This window comes from Photinus pyralis, unplaced genomic scaffold (assembly GCF_008802855.1).
Source record: "Photinus pyralis isolate 1611_PpyrPB1 unplaced genomic scaffold, Ppyr1.3 Ppyr1.4_LG3b, whole genome shotgun sequence".
In the NCBI taxonomy this organism is placed as follows: domain Eukaryota; kingdom Metazoa; phylum Arthropoda; class Insecta; order Coleoptera; family Lampyridae; genus Photinus; species Photinus pyralis.
The window spans coordinates 13453083-13477903 of record NW_022170510.1 but is presented as its reverse complement, the minus strand read 5'-3'; the positions used below and the strand labels follow the sequence as shown (position 1 = coordinate 13477903).

Below are 24821 nucleotides of genomic sequence, written 5' to 3'. Positions count from 1 at the left end.
CCTTGCACAAACAAACACAATAAATACATACGACGTGGCACATAAGGCGTAGGGGTTACGGTAATAAAATTGCGAATAACCGCAGTTTAATTTAAAATTCATTTTGAGTTATTTTCCGATTTAGAACTCATTTAATGAGAACCTTTGTTTGCCATCTGCGCACATAATTGTGTGGCAATGGAGTAAGCTCGTTTACTGTGATACATTTGAATACACAATTAAATTCGGCACGGCTTGGCGTTGGGATTTTATGTGAATAAAGTTTTGGTACAATCAAAAAGTTTTCCTTTTTTTTCTAATCTTTGTACGCCTAATCTATTTAAAACTAATTTTTTTATCTTTGTAGCCCGTCTACGTCCAACTTCATCCGTTGCATACCTATCTCATTTGATTTCTGACGAGTTAGCTGTAGCAGCGATGAACAATAGATTTAAAAAGAAAGGAAAAACAAAACAAGTCAAATTTAGACCTTGGTCAGAGTCCAAAAATTTAATCGCACCCGATTATCAAGTGCATCATATTTCAAGATACCCAGGGCATTTTTGATTTGTCAAGATATTCTAGTTTTTACAAACACTTTTTAACATTTTCTTAAATTTTACAGAGTTCTAAGAGAAAATCAAATCTTTAATAGCTGCTGAAATAAAATTACAAGCATAGAAAAACGGACGGGCGTGAAAGATTTAGACCTTCGTATGGTTTACGAGTCCTTTGGTATGCTATACGGAAGGTGTTCAAAATGTATCTCAGAATTGTAAATTGCCACAACGGTATTTCATTTTGTAAAAGAATGTAGACGTAGGTCCCCTGCAATTAAAAGGTTTTATTTTTCATTTGCCTATTATATGCCAATTATATCTGTCATGTGAGATAAACCATTCTGTGACGTCCGAGGGCGTAATGAGAGGGTATAATCGACTCTCATCTCATTATGCTCTCAGACGTCCTGTCAAATGTATTGATGGAGTTATAATATGTATTAAAGAAGTTGCTGCTTCATTCGTATGAAGCATTTTAATGTTGTGCAAACAATAATCATTACATTTGTATATTGGAAATACATTATTTGGAATTATGAAAAATAAAATTTTGTATGCACCTCATCAGACATTACTTTATATTTAACCCTCGGGCGACTTACAATCCATCATCGGGCCGGAGGCCTCGGGCTCTGTCGCCCTCGGCAAAAATATCGCCTTAATGCCCTTGATACATAAATAACTATAATGCAAAAAAAAGAACAGAAATAGAAGTGGCAGGAATTTTTCAAGAAATGTATTTGTTACTTTCATCATGCACTGTAGGTATGTGCCTGACGAATCACGGATAAATGAAGGGCACACTAAACAAAAAGTATGCATCGATAATAATATCCTAAAGGACAGATTCTCCTAGAAATTCAGAACCACTAGATCATCTTACACGTTGGATCTGAGATAGGTTTGGAAGATGATGAGCTACGGGTCAGTGAAGTTAGCAGCACATTGAAGGCACAAATGTCGAGACTAGGTGGATTGGTTAGTGCTTCGTTTGTGCCGGTTTGTGCCGTAAAAAGTTTGCCAGCAAAACATACAGTTTGGAAATTATTTCGATTTTTAGATGTGCTGCTAACTTCGCACACTTTTGTCGGCACAAATCTCGGGACTGGGTTGATTGGTTAGTGCTTCGTTTGTGCCGGTTTGTGCCGTAAAAAGTTTGCCAGCAAAGCATACGGTTTGGAAATTATTTCGACTTTTAGAGGTTCTGCTAATAGGCCAGTCATTGAGGATTTTTACCTGGAAGTACCTCGGGAAGTACAGAAATTTTGTATGCTTGAGTGCGTAGAACTAAAATTCATAAAATGCGCAATTCTAAACTTGCCGCCGGGGCCGCCATCTTACCAAGATGGCCGTCAAAAGCGGTTTTCCGCCGATATCTCCAAAACTGTGCATTTTACGAGAAAATATGTGGTGAGCAAAATTAAAGAGACAAAAATTTCCTACAAAAAATGTAGTTAGCATATTTCCACTAAAGTTAGCCCTTGCGCAGAAAAGCAGAAATTTTTAATAACCAATGGCGTGTATTTTATCAAAATAATTCATTAATCATTTAATTAATTAATCAAATTGATTAATCATTAGTCTATGATCAATTAATTTTAAGTAACATTAGATTCTCTATTTACGCAGGCCTGACGGACCTGGCGGTTCGTTAATGTCACTGTTTTCATTGCCGAATACGTTTATCCCTATTTCGGGATCAACGTTGGCTTCTTTGAATTCGTCGGATTCTCCTTCTTCAGTCGATAAAGGAATATCGATCCACAAATTACGTTTGTACCGGTTTGTGCTGTATCGCCAGGAAAATATTTTCCTGGAAGAAGTTATTTCGATTTTTAGATGTCTGTAGATATTTGCTATAACTTCGCACAATTTTGTGGGCATAAATTTCGAGACTAGATGGATTGGTTAGTGCTACGTTTGTGCCGGTTTGTGGGGTAAAAAGTTTGCCAGCAAAGCATTGCCTTTGAAGGTTATCTCAATTTTTAAATGTTCTGGAAACCTTCTACACTTTTGTCGCTATACTGTTGAAACTAAGTATAATGTTAATGTCACGCATGGGTTAATGCTATCTTTGTGCCGGAATGTATAGTAAAAAGTTTGACCAAAAAAGGGAATGTGTGAAAACTCCCAGCACGTTTTTAATAAGTATTATAGCTTTCACACAAGTGTAGTGTGCTTTTGATGACACTTTATTGTCTGATTTGTTGACAATTGCAGATGGTTTGTTTATATAAGATCATCCTTGTGTTGGAGCAGAACGTGTGTGTTAGCTTCGTTTTTTCAATTACAGCCTTTCGCGGCGTGTTGTACCAAATGTAAAATAATTGAAGTTACAATTAGCATCACTGTCTGTGGTGTACTTAGTCATTCGTGAGATTGGGTCTCCAAATGTTAAAGAACTCAAGGGATAACTGTTATATAATTCCAAATCTGCTAAATCCGATTGCACTACATGAAATAGGTAGATAAGAATCCCTAAGTTCTGCCGTTGTATATACAAAGATAAGTGTATGGAGTCGGGTAAATAATATCGGACCTAATCTCGTGTGCTTTGTGGAACATCTTGTATATTTTAATCTAAAAAGGTAGCATATTAAATATTTTATTTTTATTTTATTTTTGCTTTTATTTTTGAGTGGGCGGGGTTTCATCCAAGGTCGCTCTACCAACCCAACCCACTATACATTTACAAATATCTATGCCCGAACGCCGATTCTAACCAGGGACCCGTAGTACCGCACTCCAGCCTAAACTGAATTGCGCCACACGGCCTGATAAAAATATAACACACCATGAATGATACTGGTTTTTAAACTTTATTACTTTAAGTCACAGTAGGCTATGAAAAATAATCTTTTATTTCGTTCTCAAGTTTCTATAATTTTTTATTTACCTTCTTGTGCTCTGTCTGTTAAAATGTTTCCAGTTACAATGTCAACACAGTTTAGTTTCTAGATCAGCTTTGGTTTCACATCGCCTACTGTGGTTTAAAGTAGTATATAAAGTGTATATAAATCGCATATATCATCTATGATATTTCTTTTCCGCACCCATATATGGGTAAGTAAAGTATTGTTTTCATCACAGAAAAAAGTCCGTTGGTCGTTGTCCGGGTTGTAATTAGCACGATAACTCAAAATTGAATGGGACAAATTGCGTACATTTTTTCAGTCCTTGCCGCGTGGAGAAAGCACCCACTAATTTCCAAACTGGTAGGCCGTAACCTTCTGCGCATGCGCAAAAGTAACTTTGTTACTTATGGACCGATCTTACTGAAATTTTAACATTAGCATCCTTTACTAAAGGCAAATCGATCGATTATTTCAAACATATCAAAAGCATCTTTCGCGCATGTGCAAAAGTAAATTTCTTATTTGTTGACCAATTTTTGTGAAATTTTAACGGTAAATCAAATTGAACATCCATGTAGTTAATTGCCAAATCGATTACATACTTCGCTCAATAAAAGGCGAAGCGATGTATGAGAAGTAAATCCAATGAAAAGAAAGTGCTGGGTCTCAACAGATGCGGAAAAGTTAAGTTTTGATTTTTGATATTGATATTGAAATTGATTAAAGAACAACTTCAAATTCTCATTTAAAAGCTTTAAACTGGAATCCAAACCGTAAGGTTTTTTTGACGGTGGATCATTATCTGAAATTTTTTTACTGTCATTTCTAATTCCTAGTCTATCATGGAAAGCGTTTATTTTGATCATTCCATGCTATAGTAATTTATTTTAGAGATTTTAGTCCATAAAACAGTAACTTCAAGGCAGTATTTTATTATTATTAATGGAAAAAAGAAATTTTCCTATCAAGCGAGAGGTGGCGCCTAACGAAGGTAATCAAAAGTAAGTGCTAAGTGGGCATTAGGGATAGAAAATGAAACAGTGGCGCATGGTTTTCTTGCGTGGGAGTGTGATGGTGTGGTTAGAGCTGCATATCAATTAGTCACGTGCAAGGTCACGTGCTATAGGTATGGCGCTCTTAACGTAAAATTAACATAAATAATCAAATCACAAACCAAACAAATAAAGTCCATAATGCTGGCTTAAAGGGATTGAATATAACAGTATATAACTGATTGATTTAACTAATACAATTTGAAAATTGATATGTCTCACCATTGAAGATAAAATCTTAAATCTTAAAATTAATTGATCATAGACTAATTGATTAATCAATTTGATTAATTAATTAAATAATTAATGAATTATTTGGATAAAATATACGCCACTGGTTATTAAAAATTTCTGAATTTCTGCGTAAGGGCTAACTTTAGTGAAAATATGCTAACACCATTTTTTGTAGGAAATTTTCGTTTCTTTAATTTTGCTCACCACATATTTTCTCGTAAAATGCGCAGTTTTGGAGATATCGACGGAAAACCGCTTTTGACGGCCATCTTGGCAAGATGGCGGCCCCGGCGGCAAGTTCAGAATTGTGCATTTTATGAATTTTACTTCTACGCACTCAAGCATACAAAATTTCTGTACTTCCCGAGTTATTTCCAGGTATAAATCCTCAATGACTGGCCTATTAGCAGAACATCTAAAAATCGAAATAATTTCCAAACGGTATGTTTTGCTGGTAAACTTTTTACGGCACAAACCGGCACAAACGAAGCACTAACCAATCCACCCAGTCCCGAGATTTGTGCTGACAAAAGGGTGCGAAGTTAGCAGCACATCTAAAAATCGAAATAATTTCCAAACGGTATGTTTTGCTGGCAAACTTTTTACGGCACAAACCGGCACAAACGAAGCACTAACCAATCCACCCAGTCCCGGGATTTGTGCCGACAAAAGTGTGCGAAGTTAGCAGCAAATCTAAAAATCGAAATAATTTCCAAACGGTATGTTTTGCTGGCAAACTTTTTACGGCACAAACCGGCACAAACGAAGCACTAACCAACCCACCTAGTCTCGACATTTGTGCCTTCAATGTGCTGCTAACTTCACGGACCCATGAGCTACTACTTTTCGACGGTGCATAGACACGAATGCTTCTTCTATCGGTAGATAAAATTTGTAGTCTCGTACTTCATCTAGTAATGAAGAAATGGCAGTCCGAACCTTTCACTTCTTAATGAAAACAAATCCCAAATCTTAGTATGTTGTCAATTGAATTTCTTAGGCACACGACTCGTACAGAATTTAATTTTCTAAACATAATTTTTAAAGCACTACTGCTATTTTTGTACGATTATACGCAAACATTTTTATAAAGCAATTGTTTTCGGTTCAATAAATCAACGACTGGTCCTTTTTTATAAAAGAATTATTAATCAGTTGGAGTTTGGAGAGAATAATTGAAAAATCGCATAATGTATAGTGTTCCATTTAAAAAAGTGCAATTTTGGTGTGCCACGCCGTTATGACCAACCTTGTACAATTAAAATTATTACTGTCGAGTATACGAAAAACCCCGAAACTTTTGTGTAAAACTGTTTTCGATATCTTGTATATTTTTTCGGATAATCAACCGCGAAATGAATTCCCAGAATCTTTACATTAGAATAAAAACTTACCAGGCAAGAAATTTTATTGCAGAAACGGTGGAATAAGTGTCCAGAGGTTAAGGGCACGTAGATTTTCTTTCATATCTAGGTAGGTATAGCGCGTATACGAGTATCTGCACTCGCTCAGTGAGTGGCTGTAAGCTTTATAAAATGTACTACATTTTCGCGGATAATGATGGCCATTTTTTCAGAGAGAAAAAATATGAACAACGCTAATCAATTAAGATAGGACAATTTAAAGGGTAAAATCCTCATTTGTAAAGCAATCACAGAACAAGAAGGAAAGAAAATTACAAACTTACAACACAGAACTAATTTAACCAGATAGAATGGAGTAGACCACGCAGAATAATGCGATTAAGGGATGTAGTGTGAGACAGGATGAACAATTGCGTGGCGATGGTAAATCTACTATAGCTCGCCCATTGGCTTTTGCATGAATAAACACAGCTTGTTTTCATTAATTGCTTTCCGCGGTTTCTCAGACTGAAAATAACAAATAATGGGCGAAATTTTCCTTCCTTGGAAATCGAAGGCGATTAGCAATTGAAACGTATCTGCGGCCATCGTTTCTAATTAAAAGAAAATTGATCATTCAGACTGGTCAAATTAATCTATATCTTAGTTCTTCGTGACGCTTTTGATGCTTAGAGTGCCGTTCCTTAAATGTGGGTAAAATAAATTCATTTCCGTCTGGTAATGAAGCCCGATTTGAGTTTAATTAAGAATCTTGGAAGGAAATCGGAAGAATTGACTTTTGAGATGGGATCGACAGAGAAAACTTTATAATAAACGTGCGATATCATTCCCCAGCAAAAACAGGAGAGGCTCATTCCTCATAGGATAAATGAGAACAGGTAGAGAAATATCCTGTTGCACGAGGGCTCGCGTCCAATGGAAAGTAAATACTATTTCCGACTGAAAATAGGATATGAAATGTAATACGTTAGAAAATCTGTAAATCTCAAAGGGATTGCCGTCTTATACGAGGGTGTTCGACACTCGTGGCAAATCGCACAATTTTTCCTCGCGTGATAAACCGATTACTTCTTTTTGTGTTGCTGAAAGTACATTTTTAATAGGATGGTCAATGTGAAATAAAACATGCACTTATCATTTTCTGAGCGCCACCATCTAAATTCTTTATAGCCCAGGCACTTTAGACAAAAAAAAATGCCCTAAATTAGACAAAATTAGTAACTAGCTGATTTTTGGTAGGGTGTTAGTATATGATAAGGTAAGTATTTTGTGAAAAAAAAGGACAAATCACTTAAATAAAGCAGAAAACGACAAAATTTTCAAATATTGAGTATATTCTTATGTTACCATGAACCCTAAATGAATTGCACTATGTATTTATGGAACATTTATAATCGATTCAATTGTTAATTCGTTAACAGATTGTAATTTTCTAGGAAAAGGCCATTTTTTTATAAATGATTAATGAAATCGACAAGATTAGTCATCGAAAAGAAACCATAATGAAGTAAGTATCAATTTAAATCGAGTAGGAATATTATAAATTTGCTCTCTAAAAAAGAAGGCGTACACTGTTCCAATTTTACTTCATTTTCTCTAATTTAGATTAGATAGTGTATCTTTTCTGCATTTAGAAAAATCAATGTCTTTAAAAAATGTGAGTGCGATTAAATCTTTCAACAGGGCACCTGATTTGCTAATGCAGATTTTTCCTAAACCGAGAGAAATGATGTTTCGTATTTAAAAAAGAATCCACTTTATCAAAGTGAATAATAACCCTCTGAAGTCACAAAGGCTTCTTTCTTTCACGGTAAAGTTCTATAATTTTTAATGCTGTATGAAGAAATGTTGTTTATTGTGCGACATTTCATACTCGAATTCGCCAATAAAACCAATTGCTATGATACACCAAAACCCGTGAAATGTATTTAACACCAACTGCTCCCAACTAGTACAATGGTCAAAGACTGTGAAATATTTGACTTCTTTCTATGAAGTCAATTTGGTGATTATGTAGAACGTTAATTAATAAAGTTTTTAAAAATAATCGACTTATTTAGATGGCGTATTCAGGTGTAAGGATTATTCGTGTAGCATTTCCCTACAATTTACCAACATACTTATTTTTCACGTCGATTATTATATTGCAATCTGACTAAATCACACGAAGACCAACCTTTGTTTCACTTTTTTAAGATCGATTCGCTTTCAAAGAACAAAAATACTTTATGCATGTGCCATTTTTCTTAAAGTAATAACCACAGTTTTACATAAAAATCGATATTCTACAACATGGGTTTCCAAAATGGATTATAGATAAGTAGTTAAAGAAAACCTTACCATATCTATACAGAGGAAGTTTTGAGTTTTTTTTAGTAAAATATTTTTATAGAGAACAGAAAAGCTACACAAGAAGCGTCTATATTCAAGATGAACCATAACAAGTTAAAAATGAACGCACAGATTTAAGTAATTTGCTTAGCACTGAAAATCACTTTCTAACAACTGTTATGGTGATGAATATTCCAAAACCGAGCAGGCCATTAACATGGGAAAAAATATTTTTGCAGATTTTGCTCCCCCAGCATGTTAACGTTAGCGTTCCTATGATTAGGGGCCTGTAATACAAGCCGTACAAGTCCTACAATACAATTGTTAGAATACATTTTACACTAGCTCTTTCATAATACAACTCATTTGCATATACCGAATTCAGTAGGTCTTGTAGTTATAGAACAAGCAAATTACTTGTAACTTGCAGACTTTTTACAATTGTAGGTATAGTTTGTGTTACAGGTCAACAGGTAATTTTTGACATGAGAATTAATTTGTAATAGTTTTCCGTTTTAATACATAAAAAAGTATTGAATCCTAAAATTATTGATTTACCTATTTATAAAAATGTGTCAATGTAAGAAGACTCCTTTTATAATGACATCAATCGAAAGAAAATTTTTTTCTCAATTAATGATCAAAAATTTGAAAATTTTCTAAAGAATTGAAAAAGTTTTCCTGGAATTAATATAGGTATGTCAAATTCAATAAACTTTTAACTACGGTCGCATCGTGTTTATTCGAAACATTGTGTATACATAAATCACATAAATTGCATTTTAGTAAATGACTGAATAATTTTGAAATTTATAGACTACTTGCCGTATTGTCGACAGAGACGGAAATAAAATGCACGGAAATAGTACATTATATATCAAGGTAGAGAAGTCCACTATTATTGCCTGAGCACCAAGATTACATCTCGAGGCGCTTGCGCCGAGGGGTGTAAGGTGCGAAGGCAATAATGGACTTCTCTACCGTGGTATATATACTATTTTTTTCACTACTAGCACTTGAAATCCTCTAAATTAACATATTATATTGATAAGAGAGTTAACGGTTGGACAGAATTGTTTGTTTCTTAATTTAACATGTCAATCAAGTACGTGGAAGTACAAGTCAAACGGGCCGTATTTTGTTCTGTCATTGAGATTTTTCAAAGAGTAATTTCGTTCGAATTTTTTCAAAATGTGATAATTTTAGGTATGTAAATTCTCTGGAAATTGCGAATGGTGGCAATTATTCGTTTTAGAGAACTTGTCTAAACGTTCATTGAGCGAAATTTCGGGTTGTGTTTTCTAAAAGTGACAGCGTGACAGTTCTCATTATTGACTACTAGTTAATATAGTTTAAAATTATTAACCACTTTGAACAAATGCCGAGAAAGCCTACTTTACAAGTGGAAAAAAGGTTAATAATCATGTCATCAGACGCTAGTAGTGAAAAAACAAATATATCGCGTACTATAGTTGTTTATTATAAATACTTTTTCTTCGGCGAAATACATTTGACAAAAAAATTAATCGCAGTTGTCATAAAATGATATTTGATGTCGATTTGAATAACGTTTCAATCTGCTTTTTGAGATGAGAAAAAAATCGATTGGTGTCATTATGAACTCTCTAAAGTTAAGAAGGCGGCCAACAATCTGGCAGAATACGTTTTCTTCCCGTGTTAATTGCCTATATTCGGTACATTGCAATATTATCTAACTTTAATTGAAATGTGGCAGGTTTATTGAAAGGGTTTTGTACAGTACCTATTGTACTTTGCTTTACCAAGTGCTAAGTATAGTAGCGACAAGTGAGTCTAATGAACCAGCACTCGAACTGGGGTTTACATTTTTTCACTTTCTCACTTACAGATAATCTGTCACGCTGACAGTAAAAAAGTGTATAAAAAGGATCGCAGTGTAAAATCACACTAATACAATTAAGGTAAATGCAGGAACTTTAAAAACGGGCAACAGCTGTATTAGCAACAGGCGATAAAAAGCGTTTTTCCAAACTTTCTCCCACTTCGCCATAAATTTAATGCGAAAACAAGAACTTTTCCCTCGCGACAACGGGAAATTGAACGACTTCCGAAATTAACAGCGATTAAACGCGATTCTTATCTGAAAATTGGCCCCCTTTCGCACCCCTAACATATGTTCGACTGTCGCAGTGACATTCGACACATAATAATCACTAATTAAAAGTGAAACGGCGAAGATTCGGCTATTAGAATTAATTGCAAGAGTGTGCCCTGGCAAGTTAATGAACGACCCATTCAAAGCCTTCATTAACGCAAACTAAAGCAGTTTATGCAAACGACATGACATAACATAAACCCTTTGAAGTACAACGAAGATGTAATTAAAGTTGGATTAAATATCGGAATATGAAATAAACCTAAAGATTGCGAAAAAGCACACACCGTATCTTTTTCGTAAAATATTTATTAAATAAAACTCACCCGGTCAAATTTAAGCGCGTTTTCAGCGTTGCCAAGGAATTGATTTTTAATGTGTTTTAATAATTTAGTATTAAACTTAACGAATATATAATTTTTTTGGTAGGAGACTCGCGGAAAGACGGTACAGGACTACAATTAAGGATTGGGGATGTCACCCCAGGACACTGTTGCGCAGCTTCCAAGGTGAATGTGATGTGCTGTCGCCATCTCAAACTTTATTTCGCAAGTTTAAAGAGCGAAAGCTAGGACCACTGTAATGTTATAAGCTGCCATCTACTAATCAGTAGCAATATCGGTAACCGATATACAATTTTTTTAATATGATTACAACAGTTGTACTATACTACCGGCATTATTGACGTTAACTGTATATATGTAAACTACAGGAGCTAATCGGTTATTGTTGTAACGATAAACAACAGGGAGCGCTTCATTTTAAAATTGATCTTATAAAATCGCAGAATTTTGAAATTCTCGTAACGTTATACTCGGTGAAATATGTAATTATAAAGATGAAGAGAAAGGGTTTCTTTTCTACGCGCGGCAATTTCTAAACGTAACTACTCAACCCATGATCCATGAGGTTTCTAGCTGAATAACTCGGCAAACATACAAAAACTTGCAATTAGACGATAAACAAGGACAGTTTCCCTTTATAACAGTTTAGGGTAGTTTTCCATTACCCCTATGATAAAATGATTGGCCTCGTCGTAAGGGAATCTGAAACTCATTATCTTGTAACCTTTAGTAATAAAGATTAACAGATCTGTAAATACCGTTACTTTGCATTGATTATATGTTTTTGTTTATGCTGTAAATATCAACAAACCAATATACAAAAATGGGGTATTATTCTTAACAAAGTTTGTACCTACTAATACACTTTAAACGCACAAGATCTATCTTTGGGGGATGGAATGTGCGGATCCATACACATGTTTGAACTAAACTTAATCTAAATTCATTTTACACTATTTGTAGCGTAAGTTCCAGGCATCATTTGTTAATGAAGAACGTACAGTAAAATTTTCATTCTTATAGAATATTGTGTGAAGAACTGCATGGTGCATAACATGGGAAGAACGAATTCAGACTAGGGAGATATTAAGGGGTTTGCAAGAAGAAAAATTCTTAGAATTTCGAAAGTTCTGTAGATTTACCCTAAATGCTTTAAAAGTGATAACCAAATTTTGAAAATTTTATTATTTATAAATGTAACTCAGACTCAGTGCGACGTTCGAGAGTTTGACATTAAACAAGCCATATCTTTTGGCAACAAAAAGATTTTTATGAAACTACTTGAGAAACAACTACTTTCATATCTAAAAAAAATATGATTTTTCTCTCTAGTAAGAAAAGTAAAAAACCACTGCTGCCTTAATCTTAATAACGTCATTTAAACTTAAAACATACCCGTATCTAGATTGCTGATGTGTGTCAAACTTCATTATTGCATACGCTAATTTTCAGTTTTGATTGTAGTTTCAGTAAAAATTATGTGTAAAACTTGAGAAGAAAGTGTTTTTGGAGGAATTTTTCGAAAGAAAAAAATTACATTAATTGACTCGGCCACAAAGGGATCCCGTATTGTCATTTACGTGGCTGTAAGTAACTATTACTCTCAAAACTATCGTTGGGTTAACTCACAATAAGGTCGGTCAAAAATAATAAATAAATGAGTCAAGATTATCAAATAAAAATTTGCGTGGATCTGTATTCTTGGAGTTGTGTTGTGGCGTCTCTTTGATTAAAACTTCAAATTTTCTATTTCCAAGGTTTTTAATAAGTTTACTTTAAGTTTCAGTATTGCAATTTCTGAAGCTTATACGTACACTTTGTAGAAACACAAATGTTTCACATTTTGAACTTTAAAGTGCAATCGCCGGATCGCAAACTTTAACAATTTTAAGTTGTAAATGATAACTCTATGATTTTTGTAACTCAACTTTCCTTCAAATGGAGTTAAAGTTTATAATAAGGGAACCAAATTCAGAGGTCATTCACAACTTATTTTGTCAACGTAAAACGAATTTAGGTTGCTGTTAAAGGGGTAAATAGGTAACAATCCTAAATCAAATTATTGTACGAATTAATATTAGTCAAAGAGATGGCCACCTCTATCTAGGATTTGATATTCAGATCTATGCCACGTAGAAATTTAATATTTAAACCATTTTATAAAAAGGAATGTATTAATTATATAATCCGACCGTCAAATTCCTGAAATTATATTTATCTTTCCGTAGAACAAGAGTGAAATTCAATGGTGTGAATTCAGGCGAATTTTATCCCTCATCAGGCGTTTCTTAGGGAACACTTCTTGACCCTTTTCTATTTCTCTTATACATGATATATGATTTACCCCGAGTGATAAAAATCTCGAAAGCACTACTATAGATACTATTTGCGGACGACCTAAAACTGTTTAATAAAGTCCAATCCGTATACCTAAGTGACTGCAGTGTAAATATTCAAGAGGACATTAACTCAGTGATTAAGTGGTGTATCAAAAATAAAGTGAAACTAAATATTGATAAGTGTACGGTCCTAACTTTTACTACATCGAAAAATCCCTTACTTTTTAACTGTAGGATGAATGGAAAAGTCCGAGTAAAGTCTTACTAAGAGTCACCTCAGTTAAGGATCTGCGCGTGTTTTTCAGACAGACAGATATTTCACGAATATCTGATACACAAGGCCAACCTTACATAACGCGTTTATTAGATCGAAGCTTGAGTATGCTGATGCATGTATCTGGTCTCCTCAAACTCTCAAATACTCAGACATGATCGAAAAAGTGCAGAAAAAGTTCATCCGAGTAATGTTTTTTAGGTTAACCCATACAATTATTCACATTGGATCTCTTACGGTACCCAGCTTGATTAGGTACTTAAATAGTACTTTCGGCTTAAATATAACGGGGTTAGAAACCCGACGGTGCATTGCCTCCACAATTTTTATCTTCAAAATTTTACATAATTTGTTAAACTCTTCCGAACTACTTCAAGAAATTAAGCTTAAGGTACCATTTGTTAAACTAAGGAAAAATAATACTATTTTTGCAGTTAGCAACACAACTTCCCCACTTATTAAGATCTTGATCACTTTAAATAAGTTCAGCTCAGTGAATGATATCGACTTTTTTTCAGGATCTCTTAAATGTAATAATAAATCAAATTAGACCTTAAGCCCTAATGTATGTTCAGAGCCCCAGTGCCATGTAATTGGAATTTTCTTATTCTGTATGGTGTCTGGTTAAAAAAATAAATAAATAAATAAATAAATAAAAGAAAAATTAAGGAAATGGATCCTTAAACGTCCTGAATCTTTTCCGTGTTTATTTTTTATGCATATAAAAAATTAATTATTTCCGTTATTGTCATTGCGATGGACCGTACAAGTTTCAAAGAGCCACTTTTGTAGTAACAATTTCCCTGAATTACGGCAGGTGACGTAACAAGAGAACCGATTCAGGTAGTTGCCGGCATAATTAACGTTCTTTTTATATTATTTAATGATACAGTTTTCTCGTTGCAATTTTTACTTTAAGAAAAAGAAAGGTATTTTGTCAATCAATAAATTGCAGCAGGGTTTAATACGAAATTTAAATTTTAATATAAAGCTCCCGCGGCAACTGTTACGAGATACCGCACGATTAATGGGACATCTTATAAATAATTGTATTCGTTTTCTAATCTACGGTTGAAAAAAGGTTAATTTTTTTACATTTCGTTGTTAGCAAATGGCTTAATTATTATAATACAAGTTCAACACAAAATTATCTGGTCTGAAAATGCGAAAAATGGTAAGTCCACTTTTCGATTCTCCAACTCGAAAGAAGTTTGTGAATACGTTGCTATATTGAATAAATATTTGGACCAATTAAATGCCTCTAATAAGGACCCGGATTTAACATGAATACAGAGAGAAAGAATGAAATTGCTAGTCACCCTTTTCGTACAGTTTTTAGGTATGAGGTGACACAATAATCTTGAGTTGCTTATTTCGATTTCAAGACATTTCATTTTGCGAAGGAGAGTGGTTCACTCATATCAAATTAATTCAAAATTAATAAACTCTGCGACAAATTATTAAAGCTAATAAAAAGGCGGTTTTTGTTAAGAATGAAATTATCAACAAATTTCTAAACACCTGTTTAAAATGCCAACGCCGCCGACGCAATGGACTACACATGTGTTTCCAATTTTATAGTTGGATAGATAAGATGTAATTGTCGTGTATAAATTTTTGATTTGGAAAATGATTAATTAAAACTAACGGCAGTTACATGTGTTGAGGTCCTATTGTCCAACTCCAAAATCGTTTTGCATGGTATATGCCCAATGTTTAAATGTAAAAATCCAAATTACTTACTGCATTTTACGCGGTACCTAATCTGTGCTTGTCAGAATTCACCCTTACCTTTCTTGCTTTCGGTACTAGGCACTCTTCTTCGAACCATTTGACATTTTTGGAGACCATTCCGCACAAGATGCACTGCACTTCGCGTTAACACGATCGAATGATTTGGTCATAAGTTATATTTTTGATGGAGGGGCGGTAACGTAAGCAGGTAGAGATTAATCACCTGATGCGCTTATTTGCACATGCGGTCACTTTTACCTTTTAATAATTGTTTTGCCGTACCGACTGAAGTCGTTCCTGATAAGATATGACATGTGAACTACAATTTTTTAAACCATGAGATTGTGTTCTAAATTAATTTTCATTCTCACATGGAAAAAGAAACCATTTTGGGCGAGGCGATACGTTAGTGCCGCAACCGAATATTATTTGGTAATACTTTTCACTTTTGAATGAAAGGTACCTATACCTACAAAGGAAAGTCGAATTTATGTATTTATTTCTTATTTTCCGAAGATGTAACTTTTGAACCTTGCATGGCCCGTTCGCGTATCGTATTTATGTATAGGTAAACGGGAGTAGGTAACTAACAAATCGGAATTTTTTCCTAAAATAATTTAATTCATCTTTAGTTGTCAGTAAAAATTGCGGTCATATTGAAACGCGTTTTCGCTTCACCTGATGGCCGCACGTGTTGACGTTATCTTTGTCCACATGTGCGGGTAGCAAAACAGTCTCTAATTAAATTTTAATTCGTATACCAACCATTGGAAGAAAGAAAATTATTACAATGAGTATTTAGTTTCTGCTTATGATCAACAAATTCTTTTTTTGGATTGTACGTCACTCCATGTGCGTAACTAAAATCTAGTTCAGTAACATGCTACACTCCATCTGCGTATTATGGACCAAAATTTTAAAAATGGTAAAGCTACTAAAAGAGAATTTGCAAACACATAGAACTTTTGCTTGCCGAAGGAGGTACCCGTTGGTTAATGTATTTACCTACGTTGGGTTATTTAGTCTAATTAGCAAAGTTAAAAACTCACCCAGCGTTATTAGGTACTTCAGTCTTTCCAAGCGAGGAACCATTCACCAATTTCCATTGGAAGAGCACAATACACCTACATTGCACTACAACCGCCGCACTACTTGAATGTTCGTTCGGTATTTAATTCGGGAATGGTCAGGTATACGGGTAACAAGTCAGATAGGGAATAAGCACCTTACCGGCATTCTTTGCTACAGACCAGTTTTGCGCACACATCTTATCTCCAATCGTCACTGAAAAGTGGAATTTATCAACAAATTTAGAAAACATTTGTTTAGTAAACGTTTTGTGTACAGATAAATCAGAAAGTGTAATTCAATTAAATTTTTTGATAGAGCTACACAACTTATCAGTTCCATATCGAGTTTGCTATTTGAAATGATTCTGCAAATAATTTTCAGTCTGATTATTTTATAATTCCTATAATTTTTTCTCATCCAAATTTGATGCAATGCACAGCTAATTTTATAGTTGTTTCCGCCTCGAAGTCACAATCATGTGAAACTTACATAGAGGAACTAATTTAATTTTTACTTTAGATATTAATTAATTTGTTTCTACAACAGTTTCCCCCTAAAAATCAGCTAATAGAACAGTTTCCCCTGCTTCTTTGCAGACCAGCATTAAAGCCGAGATTAAAGCTTGTTTCATAGTGTGAAACGATCACGCTCCACTCCATGAAGTCAAATAGGAACGCGTGGTCTTGGTGCTAGCTATAACTTCTTCGTATGAAAGGTTACAAAAAGCGGGTGCCATTTCGGGCGATATCTTTTGAGAGGATGATGCTACAAAAATGCTAAATCTTACACACTTACACCATCTTACATTTAGTTTAGGATACTTTAAAACTTTAAGATCATTCTACAGGGTGTTTGCAATACTGTACGCAAAACGATAAATTTGAACCAACCATGCCTTATTTTTAGTGCATTTTTGTACTGTTTGCATTGGCTCCCTTCGAACCCACTTCTGCTGGAATAGAGGGACTATCAGTGAGTAGTTTCCTGGCTCTAATAAAAGGTTTTAGAGAAAGGATTTAATTTCTACCATTAACTTTTGGAGTTTGTAAGAAGGGGATGCTAGATTGAGTTTTCATGGTATTGTAATGAAAGCTCAACGAAAGAAACTAATTTTTAGATCCTCATCTCTCGAAAACGGAGTGCCAGACGAAATTATTCGGAACGGCGAAAAGGAACGCCTGTAGAATATATGATCTACACACAGGGTCTTTCTTTTAAAGGGAAAAATTAGCCTTATATGGGAAAGTAGAAAAGATACGCTTATAAAAATTTGCACACAAAGGTTCTCGACCATGAACAACTTTTTCTTAAAATAGTCGTAGTATACTAACACTTCCGGTTATACCTGAACCAACTTCCTTATATTAAATGGCAACCCCCAAGTTTTATTCCACATTTAGCTTTTTGAAAATTAAGGTCAGTTTACCAAGCAAAATCCATGGCCCTCTTTGATCGTTTTGGAGGTATGTATTTGTATTTTAAGAAAAAAATTAAAAATTAAGGCGGGTACTTTGACACTTTGTATTTCCGTCAGGAGGTACCTAAAAAAATTCTGGTTACTCGAATAATCATAATGGTCACATTAATTTACAAGGTCTTTACAAATTATAAGAATATTTTTTTCAGTTTATTTTAAGAAATAGTTATTTATTATACAAGGGAAAAACTATTAGATTTTAGCTCGAGGTTGTGTTGTCTCCCGACGCGTAGCGGACTGAATATTTTTCCCGTGTATAATACACTATTTTTTCTGACTACCTAGACCTACATAAGTTGAATTTTGTAAAGCCGCATGATTGTGTGCAATGGGTGAATAAGGTAAAGCAAGTTATAAATATCTGAAAGCCTCAGCATCTTATAGACGTTAATAAACAAAACCTCCAGAAAAAGCAGCTTTCTTTTGCAATCGCAGACCGCGCTTTTCGATAATGAAAATATCAACGAAGTAGTGGTAGTGAATTGAGACGAAAAGTTTAAAGTAATAAATTTCTATCTCATACATATGCATACAGTTTTCATGGGGTACCAACCTTCGACTAAAGTTTTATTTAAAAAAAGAAAATCTCCAAGATTTAAAGTTTGCTCGCAATTTGAGGTGACGAAAGCTGACGATAGAAGCACAATTTCATTTTAGACTTGTATAAGTCAAAGTTTTAACATTTTCAAATTAAAACCGGAAAATGAAAATGGGAGAAAGAGAAAAACTTGGCGCAATTCTAAAACTGAATGAAAATTTATCTTTTACCTAACAAACCCAGGGGTGAAATCTCGGTCCATTACCGTATTAGCTCATCCCTGTATTCAATTAAATAAAAAAAGGTAACTTATATTTATTAAGGTTATTTTAGTGACACACACGAGCATATTGCACTGTTTCGTCATGTTAGTGGATGAAAGTGGCGGAGGGGTGAAAGGCTCTAATGAGAAAAGTGAATTAGCATTTTGCTCGCAAACGAATTTCTCCGCCATAAAGAGCTAAAGCAAAGTTAAGATAAAAACAGATTGCATCAATTACGTCCTCAAAAGATATAAAAATGCTGCAGACTCGAACTGGTTCGGATGAAACAGGAGAAAGTATGAATTCGCGGAAGTCATCAAACTTTTATGGAGTATCTGATGTTTCTTATGCCTCGGAGAATAAATAAATGTATGTCCTGTATTTACAGGCCGAATCAAATTTTCATGGATATCAATGGGCGCGAGTATGAACGGGTTATGAATTTATCATGAGATTTCTTTTTTAAACAAAAGATTAATCCGATGATACAGGTTCTGAAATGTACTCTTCATTTAATATTAGCAAGTATAAGGGAATTTTATGAAAAATCGGAAATAGCCGTATCGTTGTCTCTCTTTCAACGGAAGTCCTACTGGAAAAAAACGTGTTCCCTGTGTTTTTTTTTCATTTTGCCGATGGACCGCATGAAATAATTATTTATAGATCTGAATAATTTTCCTATGTCAGTAATGCAAATCGTAAAACTACACACTGCACACATGAGAAACTCGTCGAAACATTCGTTTTGATATACAATGCGAGTGTAAAGTGTGGAACTATCACAATAAATCTTTTAGTAAATGTTTTTTAGAAATTCCTCGAATACGTCAATTTTTATCTTAAATGAGACATATTTTACTGTAATTGTCACTTAAGGAGCGTCTTTTGTTTTTGAGGTGACGTAAGCGATAATTTTTTTAAAAATAGAAGCCCCTATTTTTATTTTGAGTTTGAAAAGAACATGAAATTCTAAGGCCAAATACACTAAAGAAATATTATACTGAATTTTGAAATAGTTTGAAAACCAAAACCTAATATCAATCAAGATTTCCAATTTTTGATAAAAAAAAATCAAGTAGTCATGTAACAATTGCCGTTAAAATGATGTCAGTTCTTTATCAGCTTGTTTATAACCCTCGCCAGGAAAGATTGCCGGTCACAGCACACCTTGTGTCGATCTACAATCTAAGTTTTTCTTAAGCTGCGAGCGACTTCCGGAATAGTATTGTGCCAATGTTAAACGAAAAGTCCTTTTGTTCAACATTGACACGATACTATTCCGGAAGTCGCTCACATCTTTAGAAAAACATAGATTGTAGACCGGGATCAAGTGTTCTGCGACCGGCAATCTTTCCTGGCGAGAGGTTTATCTGTTTTAATTGCGTGATCCCCGTAGCGCCACCCCCGAATAACTATTTCCGAACAATTTTTCGGCCTTGATAATTTTTCACTTTACTACACCCCCGGCACTCCGTAGCGCCCCCATTGCCGGTCAATTTCAATGGCAGATATATAGACTCTGCATGCCTATAACGGCTTATCATACATGTTTATAGTTGTGATACTACTAAATGATGCAATATTAACACATTTTTTGCAACCCTTACGCAATTTTCAAAAAATTGCTCAACCAGTATTATACAAAATTTTGTTCGTATTTTCTGAACACTAGATGCCGAAAACCACATAGGCTTCGACACGGTTTGTTTGCAAAAATTTACAACTTCGGGAAAATCGTTCTAATTTCCCTAGTCTAATGTGACGAAGGTACTTGCATTAATTCTTGTGCGATAACTGAAAGACCTCACGTTTAATCACAAAACAAATGCACTACTACAAAGCGCTCAAAACAGAATTAAGTTGTATCTATTCGAAAACTATGCCGCAGTTTTAGGGTGTCGTACAAAACCATACAGAGTACTTTGTTCAGAAATGACGTGCATTTTCGAAGAAGAAGAAAGTGTATCTATAGGCACACCTTGTAAGAATAAGTAGGTACCTTGTTGTAGGTGTAGGCATTTTGTCAGAAACCGCGTATAATGGCTAATGAACAGTATTTTCCACTGTCGCATTCAGAAATGACTAGAAACAAGTACCTTTGATATTGAAAACTGTCCAAATGAAGTAAAATTTAAAGCAAATGCGAAATTTGCAGACAGTTCTAGTTTTGTGAGTATTTCTGAGGTACTCCAGTCAGGTTTAACGAATTTCACATTATCTAGTTGATTATACATGACTCAGTAACGGCATTTTCTACCGACTATAAGCTATATACATCTCAAAGAAAAAACTGTTGCTACCCACTAGATATTTAGCGAATTCAAGTACATAATTTAAAAATTAGGAATTTAGTGTAATAATAAACTGTTGTTACCTACCTCTTAATTACCGGTGTCCGTGAAGGTCGCTAAATTGGCACTGAACAATTCCCACTAATTTGTTAAAAAGGCATTTAATTTATTATATAATTATATCAGTAGAGGGTTTATAAAGACGTGTCAATTCGTATACTTGCTCACGAAAAGTAGGAGCGTCGTTGTTTAAATTCCCCCGTTTCACGTAAATTATCTCGCACTGACCAATCGAACACCAGTTTTTAACAAATCTATTTCAAATTCATAATACGTCATCGATCACCTGTTATGGTTTCGAAGCGTTAGGTATCAACACATGTTGAATTTATTCGCTTATCTTTTAAGGCATATTATTTCGATGCATTCGTGTTTACTGTAGCTAATATGGCAAAAACAAATTAACGATTTTATAAAATTTTGACCTACCCGTTCTTTATTCATTTAAGATTCAGCTTATGTATGTGGAATGTCTGCTTTCCTGTCGAAGTTTGCTAATAAGCTATTCAGTGTTCACACGATTTATTTTCCAAATCCATTACAGAGGTTTAAAAAGGGCTATTATTGAAATTTTTACCGTCCGTCTGTCCCTCAAACTACATTTTGGCCCCATATATTAAGTACAAATCACAGATCTCTCGAATTATCTCCGTTGTAGCGTTTCATCAGTTATCATACCTCCATTTTCTTTTTAATGAAAAGTGAAACTACGCACAGTTTCAAACTTAAATTGTACCTTACCTTACTATTTATTTCCGGTGACTTGCATTATTCCGTACGCTATTTGAATTTGTTGATTTGTATCAACCCGACGGATACGCTACGAACTAGGAGCAGGATTCTCACGAATCTTACCTACCTGATCCTCGAAAGTAATTGAAAGTCGATACACTTAAAAGTAAATTACATGTAAAATCAAATTCGAATAAAAAATGATGTAACCGAAAGCAAATGTACCATTAACGCAAATTCCGGCAGACAATATATCATCGCCTTTTCTAGTTTGCAAAGCCCGCCGGTAGAGCTCTATTGCGCCCATCGGAGATCCATCCATCTGCTTATTCTTTAAACGTAATTCTTTTCAAACTGCTCGTCGAGAATCATCAGTCAGCGTCACTTCCGCTACAATGGCGAGTAAAGCCTTTGTTCCGGTCTCTCGGTGTACGGAACTTTGAGCGTCTCGAAAAAGAATTAACGCGGACATTAACCAAACGTTCGCGTCATTTAATTAATCTAGTAATTGAAAAACTGTTAAAAGAATTTTCAATGGGAAGGAAACCACCAGGAGAAAAAATTGGGAGACGCTTCTTGACTAATTTCTATTCCATTAATTATTGAATGAAAGTGGCCACAATACGTCACTTTTTTTAGACTGGCTCAGTTCTCATGTGAATGACAAGACCCATTTCATTTGGCACAAGCATTTTTTTAAATTGCATTTACTTTTCGAAACTTAAATATACATGGTTCACTTTTTGGAATTAATTTTTGTTTATTGATTACTATAGAAATAGGACAATCAATGATGGGTTTTCAAAAACTGTCGATACATGTGTTGGCATTTGAATTTTGCAAGGGATTACAACTAAACTTTGCACTCTCTAATAAGTCATTTTCCGGATAATAAACAAACAAATAGGGATAAAACCGTCATGTTTGAAAATGCATAGGTACCGATTATGGTAAATACAAATAATTCTAATTTGTGGTTCACAAAATTACACATAGGTAACTGAATTATAATTTATAACTGCTAATAAATTGAAAACTAGAGCTCGGGCCCAATAAAGACATAGACAAGCTTTCAATTGTCATGTCCTTATGTACTATCTATATTTTGAAAGTAAGCTACATCACCTAAAGAGGTGCAGTATAACACTTGAATTTGATTAAAATTGGTCTGATTTGATACAAATTTGGCGTGTACTAGCAGCCTGGGAGAAGTATAAAACCCCAGGGACAATCGGCTGTAAAGATAGTAAAATGTGGATAACTGTCTATACGAAAAGCGGTATATGGAAAATTGCAGTGGGTGTCCACAAAATGCTCAGCAGTTGAGGAAGGAAGAAAAAAGATTTCGCGATGGTTTACCAATAGACACAAGTTTCATATATAGACGTTCTGAAAACAGCAAATGGGCGCGAGCTGCTGTTTCGCCTGAAGTAATTAGAAATTGTTTCGAAATGATTTCTTAAAACACATGACGCCGCAGAATAACTTTAGAAAGAAAAGACAAATTTGTTGATAGGTATTTTTTGTTCTCTTTCGGTCAGGAAATAATCTTTTTTGCGCGATCGGTCATTTCTGACTATTTACCATGGGTGTTTCCATGACAGTACGTAGAATTTACCAGTTGCTATGATTACGACGACGCCAAAATTACTTACCGATCTAAAAACAGAACAACAAAAATACTTACCGACGCCTTTTTAAAAATCAACAGTCTTACATTACATTTAATCTTTAATTATTGTTAGGTACATTAAACGTACAATTTGTGCTGTTGTTTCCTATAGCAAGACACTCATAAAGTCATAAAGGAAGTGCAAAGCTAGTAAACTACATCAGACACATGCACATTTTTATGAAATTATTCATTTCAATTTTGACAAGTAAACTGGTTACCTACCACTTCGATCATTTCGATTCATTCTGCTCGTTAATTTCTTAGTGCATATTTATATTGGTTGCATAGTTTTAATTTCGATCGCGCAAAAAAAGTTATAAGCACGTCGAACGTTAAGGGTTACCGTTGTCAGACAATAATTGGAGTCGTCGCTTCGCTCCTCCTCCAAACAATTGTCTTCGAACGGTAAAAATCCCTTACCGTTCTCCATACTTAATATACTATTTAATATATTTTGATCCGTTTTACCTCACCATATATTAAAACGGTTTTTCGACCTACAGTGTGCTGTGTGTCCCAGAAGAACGCACCATAGGGAAACATAATTAATGTATTTTTTCACGAAGGATCCACTAGGCCTTCGAAATTAGCGTTTCACTTACTACTTCAATCTCTTTCCAGCTTGAGGCAAGCGCAACAACGTGTACGTTGAACACTTATCAAAGGGCTCCTGGATCCTTACCGAAACAATACATTAATTATGTTTCCATATGGTGCGTTCTCCCTGGGACACACAGTATGCATGATCCACTTGTACCTACCACAATGTAGAGCTAAAACGGATGAAATTTTATCTAAAAGATATCTACAGATGGGGCGTCGCTTGAGTTTGTTCGTTTTGAAAGTGATACTTCGCCCTCATTAATCAAATTGCAAATTCATGAAAAAAGGCACTTTGAACACGTGTTGTACCTACACGAAATTTTTTTTCATAGTGATCCTTAATAACCCATAATTAATTAATATCATTGACATTCGCGATTTACTATCACTCAAAAATTGAGCTACTGTTCATAGAGAGATACGTGAAACGTATAGTAAAAATTGTGAAAAAAGTAACGCTTTCCATACGATTTTTTGACAAAAAAAAGAACGGTAATTTGATCATTATGCAAAAAAGAACTATTTTTGGCTAGTTTTACATTCACGCATATGACTGAATATTTTAATCCGCGTTACACCGTTTAACGATGGATAAGAAATGATATCCTAATCGACAGTACTCAAAGGAGGTCTAAACGATTGCAAGCATTTGAACATTTCAAATAGCATTATGATTGTTAGCAATTGAAGAACATGTAATAAGCTTAAAGGGGAATTTTGAAGGGTTTTAAAATTCAAACAGTGTTAGTTGAAATTTCAAGCAAACTAATTAGGTATATGACACATTGTATTTACTAAATAATTGTTATTTCGTAGATATGCGTTGCCGTAGCGGTTATGGCGTGTGCTAAAATTATCCATTTGTTATCAGCCAATTTTTTGATATTATAATATGAACATTATGAAAAATC

At 34.5% G+C, this 24821-nt stretch overlaps 1 protein-coding gene across 3 annotated transcripts in view; it reads right to left on the bottom strand.

Moving 5' to 3' along the window:
- The window catches only part of LOC116167345, a 135870-nt gene extending 114823 nt beyond the window's left edge, over nt 1-21047 (bottom strand). For 2 of the 3 annotated variants that reach the window (XM_031482687.1, XM_031482689.1), the window contains exon 1: nt 10836-10956. The gene's annotated coding sequence lies outside the window, so the exon portion shown is untranslated. Of the gene's footprint in view, nt 1-10835; nt 10957-16249; nt 16485-20927 lie in introns of those variants that run through there. The other variant, XM_031482688.1, reaches the window with a different exon arrangement.
- Nucleotides 21048-24821: the final 3774 nt, after the last annotated feature.